At 36.3% G+C, this 17,188-nt stretch overlaps 1 non-coding gene across 1 annotated transcript; it reads right to left on the bottom strand.

Annotated features, from left to right (window-relative positions):
• Positions 1 to 12,505: 12,505 nt before the first annotated feature.
• LOC148577092 (small nucleolar RNA R71) lies at positions 12,506 to 12,613 on the bottom strand. The gene has a single exon (XR_015904140.1). It is a non-coding gene; the product is annotated as a small nucleolar RNA R71 (small nucleolar RNA).
• Positions 12,614 to 17,188: the final 4,575 nt, after the last annotated feature.

Below are 17,188 nucleotides of genomic sequence, written 5' to 3'. Positions count from 1 at the left end.
TTTTAAAATTTTGAAAACATATTGTTTTGAATTATTTATATATAATTATTTATAAATTAATAAATTTTAATTTCTAATATTTTCAGTTTATTTATTTATTTATATAAAAACATTTTCTTGTATTTTCAAAATAAATTATAAATTAATTTTGAAAAAGAATTTTTTTAAAAAAATAAACTCATATTTATTTTTAACCATGCAAAATAAATTAATTTATAGGTGCCATATTCTATGATCATTCTTTAATGATGAGAAGAGAATGAATATTGTTGTCTAAAGAAATAGGAAAACTCCCATTGAACATTAAATTTTTTACATAAATAATTAAAATATTTGTGCAAATGTTTATAAAATGCAACACTTTGGAACTTGCATTCAATGTGAACCAAGTCTTCTATGAAGTCAATTTTGTAAGTGATGATCAACCATATGATCAATGTAGATTTACAAAATCCCAATGTGAAGCTTCTCATACTTTACAATACTTGAAGAAGAAAAGTCTTTAACAAATCTAAGTGTTCTGTTTAGGGATGGCAATGGGTAGGGTAAGGTAAGGTTTGGATCCAACCCTAAGCCTATAAAGTCTGCAAAATTAATGAGTAATTAATTAATAAATTAATTATTATTTAAATAAATTAAAAAATTAAATTTTTATAGTTTAGAAAAGTAGAAATATTTAAAATACGAATTTTGACATTAATTTTAAAAAATTTGGCCTAAAATTGGACTAACAAGCCAAACCGGTTGGACCGAACCATATTGGGCCCAAGGCCCAACCAATATAATGCTCATCAGCCACTCTTTTCCCCCATTCTTCATGGAACCCACTGAGAAGAGAGAAAAGGAATAGAACCCTAAATCCCAAATTCAATCCACTATATCTCTCAATCTGGAGCTCCGATTGACGAGTCGTTTGTGGCCACACATTTGTCTCGTCGATCTCCTCAATTTTATCTGAACAAAGTGGTAAGAAAATCTGAATTCTGTACCTAGTTATTCTTTCCTTGCATTTTCATGAATTTGGGTTAGTATATTGAGAGATTTTGTGATTTTGATGGTTTAGGGGTACTCTAGTGTTGGAGAATTGTTGGGTTTTATCCCAATCATCAATGTGTGAAGTAAGAAAACTCTAAATCCCTATGGTTTGTTCAATTATGTGAAACTCAATTATTAATTTGGTGAATTTCATGGAATTAGATTGAATTTATGTTGAATTAGAGAGTGAATCGGTGAATTGGAGAGCTCGAAATCAAGCTTTGTTGGCTGGTTCGACTTGGAGACTTAAGAGAAAAGGGGTTTTTGAGGTGTTTTTGGCTTAGGGAGGCATCGGCCAATGTATGATTTTGGTTTCTCATAGTTAATATTTAATATCACGTGAAAAGTTAGGCTAGTTGACCGTAGGATAAGTTGAACTATGTGAATTGTTGATGATTAGTGATCTTTGATGAAAAATTATTGTATAGATTGCACGAATTATATGTTGATATGATGTGGTATATGAATTGTGTATGAGGATTGAGTGAGTTGTATGTGTTGTAATATGAAATGATGATAATTTTTAATGATGACGAGGATTGGTGATAATTATAAATAGTGATTTATGAATTAAATTGAGTAATTAAGTGTGGAATGACTGAGGAAGGATGGATAGGTGATTGGTATTGATTTTTATTATAATTGAATTGATTTTTGGATTAAGAAATTTGGAAAGTTAGAGATTTTGTAAATTTTGGTAAAATCTGATTTTTAACCAACTTCAGCAGGTCATAACTTGGCTTCTGAATTTCCAAATTTTGTTAAACTTATTTTGAATGAATATTGAGTCCGTGAAGTTAACAACATTCAAAGAACGAACTAAAAATGATTTCTAACAAAAATGTTATGCGCGATCGAAGTTGGGTGTGAAAAACTGGTTTTTTGGAACTTAGTATATTTTTTCAAATTTTGTTAGGCATGCCTACAGATGATGAGCGGATATTTTATACGCTTTTTGGCATCATTTTCATATAGTTTTTAATATGCTTTGTTTAGTTTTTATTAAGTTTTTATAGGTTTTAGTGTTAAATTCACATTTTTTATTCTACTTTGAGTTTTTGTTTTTTGTGCAATTTCAGGTAATTTCTGCCTAAAATTGAGGAGCTGGAGCAAAAGTCTGATTCAGAGACAGAGAAAGCACTACAGATTCTGTCCAAATCTGACCTTCTTGCATTCGGAAGAGCTTTTCTGGAGCTAAAGAAGTCCAAATGGAGCGTTCTCAGTGGCTATGGAAAGCTGACTTCTAGAGCTTTCCAGCAATCTATAATAGTCTATACTTTGCTTCAGATTAGAAGGCCTAAAACTGGCATCCAACGCCTACTTCCTACCCCTTTCCAGGCGTCCAGTGCCCACAGGCAGAGGCCAGCGTCCAAACGCCCAGAAAGGACCCCCTAGCCAGCATTCAACACCCTAGAGACCTCATAGCATGTGGATCTCATCAAAGCTCAACCCAAACACTCACCAAGTGAGCCCAGAAGTAGATTTTAGCACTAAAAAGATTGTTTTACCCTTACTGGTCATTTGTTTAGTATTTAAGGGATTAGATTCATGTTAATCGTACCTTTTTACTATCACACACCATATTCGAGTTTTACTTTGTATTTCATTTCAGTATGAGTTTCTAAACCTCCTAGGTTGAGGGGAGGAGCCCTGCTGAGTCCTAGGAATTAATAAAAGTATTACTGTTTCTTATTCGATCCGTGTTTGATTTATTTCTAAGATGTATACTCGTTCCTCAACATGGTGAATAGGATGATTAGTGACAATCAGCTTTGTTCATCATACTAAGATGAACGTGCCTGACAAACACCCGCGTCTACTTGGGCTCGTGTGAATACGTGACTGGAAAGCACGAACCAACAGCTATGTTTATACATCTCTCAGATGGCTAATCCACGACTTCGTTGGGGACTTCTCGAGACACCAATTCAGCCGATTTCCAGGGAGATTAGGGTCTCCGTGGTATAGGCTAGAATCTAAAGAAGCGGCATTCTCTGATCCGGAAGATTCAACATTGTCTGTGGCATTTTGAGTAGGATCGCCAAGAGATTGAACTGCTAAAGTTTCACCCTCCGTCAGATTGGATGACCATGGCCAATGGCGTTTAATCTGGAGCAGAGGAGATTGATGACCACGGCCTATGGCATTGATGACATACAGCCTGCCATAGAAGAGATCACTTACAAGCAAAGAAGACAGTACTACCAGAATTAATTCAGAAAGGCTAAGCAACTCCAACCCTTAATATATTCCTATTACTGATTACCCTTTTTCTATATTTACATGCCAATTTAGTTTAGATCTCACAAATATTTATCTATCAACTCTTGATTTTGCCTGACTAAGACCTGCAGGATAACCATAGTTTGCTTCAAACCATAATCCTCGTGGGATCGACCCTGACTCGCTCACGTATTACTTGGACGACCCAGTACACTTGCTGGTACAGCTGTACGAAGGTGTGGGGATTCGTGCACCAAGTTTTTAGTGCCGTTGCCGGGAATTGTTCGAGTTTGGACAAACTGACGGATTGTTTTGCTCCCTAGATCAGGTATTGTCTCTGATTTTTGCAAGAGTATTTTTTTTCGAAAAATTTTTTTAACCTTTTCAAAAAATATTTTCTTTTCTTAATCTTTTTAATTGAGTCTTTTGATTTTGGTTGAGTCTTTTCTTTTTATTTTTATTTTTCTCTTCTTTATTTTCGAAAAAATTAAAACTTTTTTCAAGAAATATTTGTCTTTTCTTTGTTTAATCTGTGTTCTTGGTTTGAATTTTACCTGTTTCTTGTTTATCAATTCCAAAAATTTTTAAAACTTTTCCAAAAAACCTTTTTCAAAATTTTTATTTTCAAGAATCTTTAGCTTTTTTTTATTAATCTTTGTTTTTGTTTGAGTCTTTGTTTTTGTTCTTATTGCAATTTTTGAGTTTTTGGAATCTTTCTTTCAAATTTTTTTTAAAAATAGTTTCTTTGTTTAAATCTTGTGTCAAATCTTTAAGTTTATTGTCTTCTTGTTTATTTTCTTTTAGTTTTTTGAAATTTTGATGTTTGATGTTCAAAAGTTTTAAGTTTGGTGTTCTTTACATGTTCTTGTGTTCTTTAAATTTTTTTAGTCTTGTTCTTGGTGTTCTTGCCAATCTTCAAAGTGTTCTTATTTTTCCTTGTGTTTTTATCTTAAAATTTTTAAGTTTGGTGTTCCTTTGTGTTTTTTCCTCCAATTTTCGCATACTAGGTCCATCTAGATCTAAAAATTTTAAGTTTGGTGTCTTTTACTTGTTTTTCTTGCTCCTCGTTAAATTCAAAAATAAAAAATATATTTTCTATCTTTATTTTTTTATTAATTTTTGAAATTTTTAATTAAAAATTCAGATTTCAATTTTAAATTTTTATCTTATCTTATCTTATCTTAGCTTTAAATTTCAAAAATCAAATCTTTTCAAAATCATATCCTTTTCAAAAGTCATATATTTTTCAAAATCTTATCTTTTCTTATCTCAAATTCAAAAATCTTATCTTATCTTATTTCAAATTTTAAAATTCAATTTCAAATTCAAATATTTTTCAAATCTTTATCTTATCTTGTTTCAATTTCAAAAATTCAAAATTTAAAATTTCAAAAATTAAAAATCAAATTTCACATTTCAAATTTCAATTTTCAAAATCCAAATTTCAAATTTCAAATTTTAAAATTCAAATTTTAAATTTCAAAATTAAATCTTTTTCAAAATCAAATTTCAAATCTTATCTTGTTGGCTTTATCAAAATTCAAAATTTAAAATTTAAAATTTTAAAATTTCAAATTCAAAGTTTAAAATTCAAATTTAAATTTCAAATTTCAAATTTTAAAAATTTAATTTTCAAATTTAAATCTTAAATTCAAATCTTTTCTCAATTAGTTACATATCTTCTCTCTCTTTTTTTTGAAAACTTCCTAACTAATTCTTCTCTTTCTTATTTTTCGAAAATTATTTTCATCTTCTCTCTCTTCTATTTTCGAATTCATAATTCAATTTTCAATTCTTTTAAAATTATTAATCTTATTTTTCAAAATTAATTAATAAATAAAATAAAAACAAAAATATTTTAATTCTATTTATCTTCTCTACTTCTATTTCTTCTTCTACCTCTTCTACATTTCTTCTTTCTTCTCTTCTTCAACCTTTCTTCATCGTGAACCCAAATGGGAATGAAGAGTTCAGAAGAACTCTGGCATCTTATACGAATCCCATTACTGACTTCTATGGAAGAAGTATTAGCATACCTCACATCAGAGCAAGTAGCTTTGAACTCAAACCTCAACTTATTGCTCTAGTGCAGCAAAACTGTCAGTATTCTGGGCTTTCTTAGGAAGAACTTACAGAATTCCTGGCAGATTTCTTAAAGATTGCTGACATAGTACACAATGAGGGAGTAGACCAAGATGTCTACAGACTATTACTATTTCCTTTTACTGTAAAGGACCAAACAAAGAGGTGGTTGGATAACCAGCCTAAAGCTAGCTTGAAAACTTGGAAACAGTTAGCAGACAAGTTTTTAAATCAACACTTTCCTTCAAGAAAGATGACCCAGTTGAGACTGGACATCCATGGCTTCAAACAAGGAGATAATAAATCCCTTTATGATGCTTGGGAGAGGTATAGGAGGATGCTAAAAAAATGTCCCACAAAAATGTTTTCAAAATGGGTACAGTTAGATATCTTCTATTATGGACTTTCAGACATGGCTAGAATGTCTTTGGACCACTCTGCTGGTGGTTCCACATACATGAGAAAGACCATTGAAGAAGTTCAAGAGCTTATTGAGACAGTTGCCATTAATCAACATCTGTACTCGTCTGTTGAGACATCCATAAAAGGCACTACAACAAACAAGGCTTTTCGCAACGGTCAAAAATCGTTGCCGTAGATTGAAAAATCGTTCCCAAAACTTTATGCAACGCTTTGGCAACGGTTTTTGACCTGTGGTATATGCGGCCGTTACCAATGCTCAAAGGCAACAGTTTTTTACCTAAGGCAACAGTAACAAAAAAATCGTTGCCACAGTTAGTGGCATAGGCAACGGTTTTGATCCGTTACTCAATAAGCAACGGTTTCGAACCGTTCCTATTAACATGACAACGGTTTAAAACCGTAACTGGATAGGTAACGGTTTTAAACTGTTGTGGTTTTATTATTCACGAGCAAACCTTCTAAGTTTGGTGTGGTAAAAGCGTTGCTTTTTGTTTTTCCATAACCATTTATGGCACCTAAGGCCGGAGAAACCTCTAGAAAGAGGAAAGGGAAGGCAAAAGCTTCCACCTCCGAGTAATGAGAGATGGAGAGATTCATCTCAAGGGTGCATCAAGACCACTTCTATGAAGTTGTGGCCAAGAAGAAAGTGATTCCCGAGGTCCCTTTCAAGCTCAAAAAGGGTGAATATCCAGAGATCCGACATGAGATTCAAAAAAGAGGTTGGGAAGTTCTCACCAACCCCATTCAACAAGTCGGGATCTTAATGGTTCAAGAGTTCTATGCCAATGCATGGATCACCAAGAACCATGATCCAAGTGTGAATCCAGACCCAAAGAATTAGCTTACAATGGTTCGGGGGAAATACTTAGATTTTAGTCCGGAAAATGTAAGGTTGGCATTCAACTTGCCAATGATGCAAGGAGATGCACACCCCTACACTAGAAGGGTCAATTTTGATCAAAGGTTGGACCAAGTCCTCATAGACATTTGTGAAGAGGGCGCTCAATGGAAGAGAGATTCAAGAGGGAAGCCGGTTCAACTAAGAAGGCATGACCTCAAGCCCGTGGCTAGGGGATGGTTGGAGTTCATCCAACGCTTAATCATTTCCACTAGCAACCGGTCTGAAGTTACTATAGACCGGGCTATCATGATCCATAGCATCATGATTGGAGAGGAAGTAGAAGTTCATGAGGTTATATCCCTAGAACTCTACAAGGTGGCAGACAAGCCCTCTACTTTGTCAAGGTTAGCCTTCCCTCATCTCATTTGTCACCTTTGCAATTCAGCTGGAATTGACATAGAGGGAGATATCCTCATTGATGAGGACAAGCCCATCACTAAGAAAAAGATGGAGCAAACAAGATATCCCACTCATGGACAAGAGCATGAGGAAATTCCTCATCATGAAATTCCTGAGATACCTTAAGAGATGCATTTTCCTCCATAAAATTATTGGGAGCAAATTAACACCTCCCTAGGAGAATTAAGTTCCAATATGGGACAACTAAGGGTGGAGCACCAAGAGCATTCCATCCTCCTTCATGAAATTAGAGAAGATCAAAGAGTCATGAGAGAGGAGCAACAAAGGCAAGGAAGAGACATTGATGAGCTCAAGCACTCCATAAGATCTTCAAGAGGAAGAACTAGCCGCCGTCACTAAGGTGGACCCGTTCTTTAATTTCCTTGTTCTTTATTTTCTGTTTTTCGAATTTTTATGCTTTATGTTTATCTATGTTTGTGTCTTTATTACATGATCATTAGTGTCTTAGAGTCTATGTCTTAAAGTTATGAATGTCCTATGAATCCATCACCTTTCTTAAATGAAAAATGTTTTTAATTGCAAAAAAAAAAAGAAGTACATGAATTTTAAATTTTAAAATAGTTTAATTATTTTGATGTGGTGGCAATACTTTTTGTTTTTCTGAATGAATGCTTGAACAGTGCATATTTTTTGAATTTGTTATTTATGAATGTTAAAATTGTTGGCTCTTGAAAGAATGATGGAAAAGGAGAAATGTTATTGATGATCTGAAAAATCATAAAAATGATTCTTGAAGCAAGAAAAAGCAGTGAATAGAAAAAAAATGGCGAAAAAAAGAGAAGAAAAGCAAGCAAAAAAAAAGCCAATAGCCCTTTAAACCAAAAGGCAAGGGTAAAATAAAAAGATCCAAGGCTTTGAGCATCAGTGGATAGGAGGGCCCACAGGAATAAAATCCTGGCCTAAGCGGCTAAACCAAGCTATCCCTAACCATGTGCTTGTGGCGTGAAGGTGTCAAGTAAAAACTTGAGACTGAGCGGTTAAAGTCGTGGTCCAAAGCAAAAAGAGTGTGCTTAAGAGCTCTGGACACCTCTAATTGGGGACTCTAGCAAAGCTGAGTCCCAATCTGAAAAGGTTCACCCAGTTATGTGTCTGTGGCATTTATGTATCCGGTGGTAATACTGGAAAATAAAATGCTTAGGGTCACGGCCAAGAATCATAAAGTAGCTGTGTTCAAGAATCAACATACTGAACTAGGAGAATCAATAACACTATCTGAATTCTGAGTTCCTATAGAAGCCAATCATTCTGAACTCCAAAGGATAAAGTGAGATGCCAAAACTATTCAGAAGCAAAAAGCTAATAGCCCCGCTCATCTAATTAAGACTGATCTTCATAGATGTTTTTGGAATTCATTGTATATTCTATTCTTTTTATCCTATTTGATTTTTAGTTGCTTGGGGACAAGCAACAATTTAAGTTTGGTGTTGTGATGATCGGATAATTTATACGCTTTTTCGCATTGTTTTTAGTATGTTTTTAGTTAGTTTTTATTATGTTGTTATTAGTTTTAAAATAAAAATCACATTTCTGGACTTTACTATGAGTTTGTGTGTTTGTCTGTGATTTCAGGTATTTTCTGGCTGAAATTGAGGGACCTGAGCAAAAATCTGATTAAGAGGCTGAAAAAGGACTGTAGATGTTGTTGGATTATGACCTCCCTGCACTCAAAGTGGATTTTCTGGAGCTATGAAAGCTCAATTGGCGCGCTCTCAATTGCGTCGGAAAGTAGACATCCTGGGCTTTCCAGCCATATATAATAGTTCATACTTTGCCCGAGATTTGATGGCCCAAACCAGCATTCCAAGTTAGCATAGAAATTCTGGTGTCAAAACGCCAGAACTGGCATAAAAGCTGGAGTTAAACACCCAAACTGGCACAAAAGCTGGCGTTTAACTCCAAGAAAAGTCTCTACACGTGAAAGCTTCAAATGCTCAACCCAAGCACACACGAAGTGGGCCTGGAAGTGGATTTCTGCATTAATTACTTATTTCTGTAACCCTAGGCTACTAGTTATCTATAAATAGGACCTTTTACTATTGTATTTTCATCTTTGGACGTTTAGTCCTTAGACCTTTGAGGCTGGCCATTTGGCCATGCTTAGACCATTATCACTTTTGTATTTTCAATGGTAGAGTTTCTACACACCATAGATTAAAGTATGGAGCTCTGTTGTTCCTCATGAATTAATGCAAAGTACTATTGTTTTTCTATTCAATTCACGCCTACTTCTTCTCTAAGATATACACTCGTTCTTCAACCTGATGAAGGTGATGATCCGTGACACTCATCATCATTCTCACCTATGAACACGTGCCTGACAACCACCTCTGTTCTACTTGCAATAGCTTGAGTGCGTATCTCTTAGCCTCCTGATTCATAACGCATGGTTGCCTCGCCTGACAACCGAGCCTTCCATTCCATGAGATCAGAGTCTTCGTGGTATAGGCTAGAATCAATTGACAGCATTCCTGAGATCCGAAAAGTCTAAAACTTGTCTGTGGTATTCCGAGTAGAATCTGGGAAGGGATGACTGTGACGAGCTTCAAACTCGCGAGTGTTGGGCGTAGTGACAGACGCAAAAGGATCAATGGATCCTATTCCAGCACGATCGAGAACCAACAGCTGATTAGCCGTGCGGTGACAGCGCATTTGGACCATTTTCACTGAGAGGACGGGAGGTAGCCATTGACAACGGTGAAACCCAACATAAGCTTGCCATGGAAAGGAGTATGAATGATTGGAAGAAGGCAATAAGAAAGCAGAGGTTCAGAAGGAACAAAGCATCTTCATACGCTTATCTGAAATTCTCACCAATGAATTACATAAGTATCTCTATCTTATTTTATGTTTTATTCATATTTTAATTATCTTAAACTCCATAACCTATTGAATCCGCCTGACTGAGATTTACAAGATGACCATAGCTTGCTTCAAGCCGACAATCTCCGTGGGATCGACCCTTACTCATGTAAGGTTTATTACTTGGACGACCCAGTGCACTTGCTGGTTAGTTGTGCGGAGTTGTGACAAAGAGTTGAGATTACAATTGTGCGTACCAAACTGTTGGCACCATTGATGATCACAATTTCGTGCACCAAGTTTTTGGCATCGTTGCCGGGGATTGTTCGAGTTTGGACAACTGACGGTTCATCTTGTTGCTCAGATTAGGTAATTTTATTTTATGTTGAAGCTTTTACCTTTTTATTTTCGAAAAATTTCAAAAAAAATATTTTTTATTTCTATTTTGTTCTTCAGAACTTTTAAGAATGAATTCTAGAGTTTTATGATGATTTGTTGAAGTCTGGCTGGCTGAGAAGCCATGTCTAATCTTTTGGACTGAGATTTCAACTTATCATCACAAGAGCTTGTTGATTTCTATCAATCTTGCTTTTGAACGTAATGATTTGCTAAAGCTTGGTTGGCCATTGGCCATGTCTAGTGTTTTGGACCGAAGCTTTCACTGAAAGCTTGGCTGGCTAGTAAGCCATGTCTAATTCATGGACTGGAGTTTTAGACTAACATTGCATGATTCCTGGAATTCTTATTAAAAATTTTGAATCTCTTTATTTTCTTTTCCAAATAATTTTCAAAAAATTACAAAAAAAATTATAAAATCATAAAAACCAAAAAAATATATTTTATGTTTCTTGTTTGAGTCTAGTGTCTAATTTTGAGTTTGGTGTCAATTGCATTCTTCTAATTTTCGAAAATTACATGCATTATGTTCTTCATTGATCTTCAAGTTATTCATGATGATTTCCTTGCTCTGATCTTTAAATTCTCTTGTTTTGTGTCTTTTATTGTTTCTCATATGCATTTTCAAATTGTTATAGTCCTTAGTATACATACTTCTAAGTTTGGTGTCTTGCATGCATTGTTTATTTGATCTTAGTTGCATTTCTTATTGTTTCTCATCATTAAAAATTAAAATTTTTTTTAAAATTATGTCTTTTCAAGTCAATAATACAGAGAATTGAAGATTCAGAACATGCAGCAGAGGAATTACAGAGAAAAAGCTGGGCGTTCAAAACGCCCAGTGAAGAAGGAAAACTGGCGTTTAAACGCCAGTCAGGGTACCTGGCTGGGCGTTAAATGCCCAAAAAGGTAGCATTTTGGGCGTTAAACGCCAGAATGGATGCCATTCTGAGCATTTAACGCCAGGAGGACACTAGAGGAAAGATTTTGTTTTTAATTCAAATCTTTTCCAAATTTTCATAATTTTTCAAAATCAATTTTTTTCAAATCATATCTTTTCAATCATATCTTTTCAAAATCAATTTCTTTTCAATTTTTTTATTTATTACTATTTTCGAAAATCCTTGCTACAATTAGTGATTTAATTCAAAATTTTCAGGATGTTACTTGCCTATTAAGAAAGGATCAAAAGTTTTAATTCTAGAATCATATCTCTCAATTTCTTGTTGGTCAAGTAATCAACTTTAATTTTAAAAACTTTCTTCTTTTTAACTTGATTCTCAATCATATCTTCTCAATCATGTCTTTTCAATCACATCTTTTTCAAAATTATGTTTCAATCATATCTTTGTGATTTCTAATTTCAAAATCTTTTTCAAAAATCAATTAATTTCTTTCCCAATCTTAGTTTTCGAAAATCATTTACCAAAATTTTAAAATTTCTTTTAATTATTTCAAAATCTTTTTACTTTAATTTCGAAAAATTCTTCCCCTCTTCTCAAATCTTTCTATTTAAAGGACTACCATTCCTCCTCAGTGTACAATTCGAACTCTATCCCTCTAGATAAGTTCGAATTCTCTCTTCTCTACCTTCTCCTTCTATTCTTATTTACCTCTGACACCTCAAGGAATCTCTATACTAAGACATAGAGGATTTCATATTTTCTTCTCCTCTCTTTTCATATGAGCAGGAGCAAGGACAAAGGCATTCTTGTTGAAGCTGATCCTGAACCTGAAAGGACCTTGAAGAGAAAGCTAAGAGAAGCTAAAGTACAACTCTCTATAGAGGACCTAACAGAACTTTTCAAACAAGAAGAAGCCATGGCATCCGAAAACAACAACAATGCCAACAATGCAAGGAAGGTGCTTGGTGACTTTACTGCACCTACTCCTGACTTCTATGGGAGAAGTATCTCAATCCCTGCCATTGGAGCAAACAACTTTGAGCTTAAGCCTCAATTAGTTTCTCTGATGCAATAGAATTGCAAGTTTTATGGACTTCCATTGGAAGATCCTCATCAGTTCTTAGCTGAATTCTTGCAAATCTGTGACACTGTCAAGACCAATAGGGTTGATCCCAAGGTCTACAAGCTTATGCTCTTCCCCTTTGCTGTAAGAGACAGAGCTAGAACATGGTTGGATTCACAACCTAAAGAAAGCCTGAACTCTTGGAAAAAGCTAGTTAATGCCTTCTTGGCAAAATTCTTTCCACCTCAAAAATTGAGCAAGCTTAGAGTGGAAGTCCAAACCTTCAGACAGAAGGAAGGTGAATCCCTCTATGAAGCCTGGGAAAGATACAAGCAATTGATTAGAAGGTGTCCTTCTGACATGCTTTCAGAATAGAGCATCATAGGTATTTTCTATGATGGTCTATCTGAACTGTCCAAGATGTCATTGGACAGCTCTGCTGGAGGATCTCTTCATTTGAAGAAGACGCCTGCAGAAGCTCAGGAACTCATTGAAATGGTTGCAAATAACCAATTCATGTACACTTCTAAAAGGAATCCTGTGAATAATGGGACAAATCAGAAGAAAGGAGTTCTTGAGATTGATACTCTGAATGCCATATTGGCTCAGAACAAAATATTGACTCAGCAAGTCAATATGATTTCTCAGAGTTTATCTGGAATGCAAGCAGCAACAGGCAGTACCAAAAAAGCTTCATCTGAAGAAGAAGCTTATGATCCTGAGAATCCAGCAATGGAAGAGGTGAATTACATGGGAGAACCCTATGGAAACACCTATAATCCTTCATGGAGAAATCATCCAAACCTCTCATGGAAGGATCAACAGAGGCCTCAACAAGGCTTCAACAACAATAATGGTGGAAGAAATAGGTTTAGCAATAGCAAGCCTTTTCCATCATCTTCTCAGCAACAAATAGAGAATTCTAAGCAGAGCCACTCTGAATTAGCAACTGTAGTCTCTGATTTAATTAAAACCACTCAAAGTTTCATGACTGAAACAAGGTCCTCCATTAGAAATTTGGAGGCACAAGTGGGTCAGCTGAGCAAGAAAGTTACTGAACTCCCTCCTAGTACTCTTCCAAGTAATACAGAAGAGAATCCAAAAGGAGAGTGCAAGGCCATCAACATGACCCACACAGCCGAACCTAGAGAGGAGGAAGAGGTAGTGATCTCCACTAAGGAAGACCTCAATGGACGTCCACTGGCCTCCAAGAAGTTTCCTAATGAGGAACCATGGGAATCTGAGGTTCACACTGAGACCATAGAGATTCCATTAAATTTACTTTTTCCATTCATGAGCTCTGATGAGTATTCTTTCTCTGAAGAGGATGAAGATGTTACTGAAGAACAAGTTGCTAAGTACCTTGGAGCAATCATGAAGCTAAATGCCAAGTTATTTGGTGATGAGACTTGGGAGGATGAATCCCCCTTGCTCACCAAAGAACTGGATGACTTGACTAGGTAGAGATTACCTCAAAAGAGACAGGATCCTGGAAAGTTCTCAATACCTTGTACCATAGGCACCATGACCTTTGAGAAGACTCTGTGTGACCTAGGGTCAAGTATAAACCTTATGCCTCTCTCTGTAATGGAGAAGCTAGGGATCCTTGAGGTACAAGTTGCAAGAATCTCACTAGAGATGACAGAAAATTCAAGGAAACAGGCTTATGGACTTGTAGAGGATGTCTTGGTAAAGGTTGAAGGCCACTACATCCCTGCTGATTTCATAATCCTAGACACTGGGAAGTGTATGGATGAATCCATCATCCTTGGCAGACCCTTCCTAGCCACAGCAAAAGCTGTGATTGATGTTGACAGAAGAGAATTGGCCCTTCAAGTGAATGAGGACTCCCTTGTATTTAAAGCTCAAGGATCTCCCTCTGTAACCATGGAGAGGAAGCATGAAAAGCTTTTCTCAATGCAGAGTCAAACAAAATCCCCACATTCAAACTCTAAGTTTGGTGTTGGGAGGCCACAACAAAACTCTAAGTTTGGTGTTGAGAGGCCATTATCATGCTCTGAGTATCTGTGAGGCTCCATGAGAGCCCACTGTCAAGCTACTGACATTAAAGAAGCGCTTGTTGGGAGGCAACCCAATTTTACTTATCTATGTTGAATTTATATTTTCCATTGTTATTTTATATTTTCTGTAGGTTGATGATCATGTGAAGTGACAAAAACAATTAAAAAAGCAAAAACAAACTGAAAAATAAAATGAAAAATAGCACACCCTAGAGGAGAAGCCTACTGGCGTTTAAACGCCAGTAAGGGTAGCAGAATGGGCGTTAAACGCCTAGTCTGGCACCATTCTGGGTGTTTAACGCCAGAAATGGTCACCAGAATGGCGTTTAACACCAGAAAAGGCAAGAAGCTGGCGTTAACTGCCAGAAATGGGCAGCAACCTGGCATTTAACGCCAGGATTGGCAGCAAAGGGCATTTTGCAAGCCTAATTGGTGCAGGGATGAGAAATCCTTGACACCTCAGGATCTGTGGACCCCATAGGATCCCCACCAACCTCAACTCACTCTCTCTCTTCTTTACACCTTTTCATAATACTCTTCCCCAAATACCCTTCACCAATCACCTCAATACCTCTTCCCCAAAAATCCCTCACCTATCAAATCCTACCCTTTTCTCCATAAACCCTTTACAAATCCACATCCATCCATCAAAAACCTCACCTACCTCACCATTCAAATTCAAACCACTTTCCCTCCTAAACCCACCCATACATGGCTGAACCTAACCCTCTATCCACTCCTATATAAACCCATCTTCACTCCTTCATTTTTACACATCTTAAACACTACTTCTCCCCCTTGGACGAAATACTAACCCCCCCTCCATCTCCTCTATTTCTTCTTCCTCTACTCTCTTCCTTCTTCTTTTGCTCGAGGATGAGCAAACCTTCTAAGTTTGGTGTGGTAAAAGCGTTGCTTTTTGTTTTTCCATAACCATTTATGGCACCTAAGGCCGGAGAAACCTCTAGAAAGAGGAAAGAGAAGGCAAAAGCTTCCACCTCCGAGTCATGGGAGATGGAGAGATTCATCTCAAGGGTGCATCAAGACCACTTCTATGAAGTTGTGGCTAAGAAGAAAGTGATTCCCGAGGTCCCTTTCAAGCTCAAAAAGGGTGAATATCCGGGGATCCGACATGAGATTCGAAGAAGAGGTTGGAAAGTTCTCACCAACCCCATTCAACAAGTCGGGATCTTAATGTTCAAGAGTTATATGCCAATGCATGGATCATAAGAACCATGATCAAAGTGTGAACCCGGACCCAAAGAATTGGCTTACAATGGTTCGGGGGAAATACTTAGATTTCAGTCTGGAAAATATAAGGTTGGCATTCAACTTGCCAATGATGCAAGGAGATGCACACCCCTACACTAGAAGGGTCAACTTTGATCAAAGGTTGGACCAAGTTCTCATAGACATTTGTGAAAAGGGCGCTCAATGGAAGAGAGATTCAAGAGGGAAGCTGGTTCAACTAAGAAGGCATGACCTCAAGCCCGTGGCTAGGGGATGGTTAGAGTTCATCCAACGCTCAATCATTCCCACTAGCAACCGGTCTGAAGTTACTATAGACCGGGCTATCATGATCCATAGCATTATAATTGGAGAGGAAGTAGAAGTTCATGAGATTATATCCCTAGAACTCTACAAGGTAGCAAACAAGCCCTCTACTTTATCAAGGTTAGCCTTCCCTCATCTCATTTGTCACCTTTGCAATTTAGCTGGAATTGACATAGAGGGAGACATCCTCATTGATGAGGACAAGCCCATCACTAAGAAAAGGATGGAGCAAACAAGAGATCCCACTCATGGACAAGAGCATGAGGAAATTTCTCATCATGAAATTCCTGAGATACCTCAAGGGATGCATTTTCCTCCACAAAATTATTGGGAGAAAATTAACACCTCCCTAGGAGAATTAAGTTCTAATATGGGACAACTAAGGGTGGAGCACCAAGAGCATTCCATCCTCCTTCATGAAATTAGAGAAGATCAAAGAGTCATGAGAGAGGAGCAACAAAGGCAAGGAAGAGACATTGAGGAGCTCAAGCACTCCATAAGATCTTCAAGAGGAAGAACTAGCCGCCGTCACTAAAGTGGACCCGTTCTTTAATGTTCTTGTTCTTTATTTTCTGTTTTTCGAATTTTTATGCTTTATGTTTATCTATGTTTGTTTCTTTATTACATGATCATTAGTTTCTTAGAGTCTATGTCTTAAAGTTATGAATTTCCTATGAATCCAACACCTTTCTTAAATGAAAAATGTTTTTAATTGTAAAAAGAAAAAGAAGTACATGAATTTTGAATTTTAAAATAGTTTAATTATTTTGATGTGGTGGCAATACTTTTTGTTTTTCTGAATGAATGCTTGAATAGTGCATATTTTTTGAATTTGTTGTTTATGAATGAAAAAATTGTTGGCTCTTGAAAGAATGATGGAAAAGGAGAAATGTTATTGATGATCTAAAAAATCATAAAAATGATTCTTGAAGCAAGAAAAAGCAATGAATAGAAAAAAATGGCGAAAAAAAAAGAGAAGAAAAGCAAGCAGAAAAAGCCAATAGCCCTTTAAACCAAAAGGCAAGGGTAAAATAAAAAGGATCCAAGGCTTTGAACATCAGTGGATAGGAGCGCCCACAGGAATAAAATACTGGCCTAAGCGGCTAAACCAAGCTGTCCCTAACCATGTGCTTGTGGTGTGAAGGTGTCAAGTAAAAACTTGAGACTGAGCGGTTAAAGTTGTGGTCCAAAGTAAAAAGAGTGTGATTAATAGCTCTGGACACCTCTAATTGGGGACTCTAGCAAAGCTGAGTCACAATCTGAAAAGGTTCACCCAGTTATGTGTCTGTGGCATTTATGTATCCGGTGGTAATACTGGAAAACAAAATGCTTAGGGTCACGGCCAAGACTCATAAAGTAGCTGTGT

The sequence above is a fragment of the Arachis ipaensis genome, chromosome B1 (genome assembly GCF_059453495.1).
Source record: "Arachis ipaensis isolate K30076 ecotype BB chromosome B1, ASM5945349v1, whole genome shotgun sequence".
In the NCBI taxonomy this organism is placed as follows: domain Eukaryota; kingdom Viridiplantae; phylum Streptophyta; class Magnoliopsida; order Fabales; family Fabaceae; genus Arachis; species Arachis ipaensis.
This window is presented reverse-complemented; position numbering and strand designations above follow the sequence as displayed.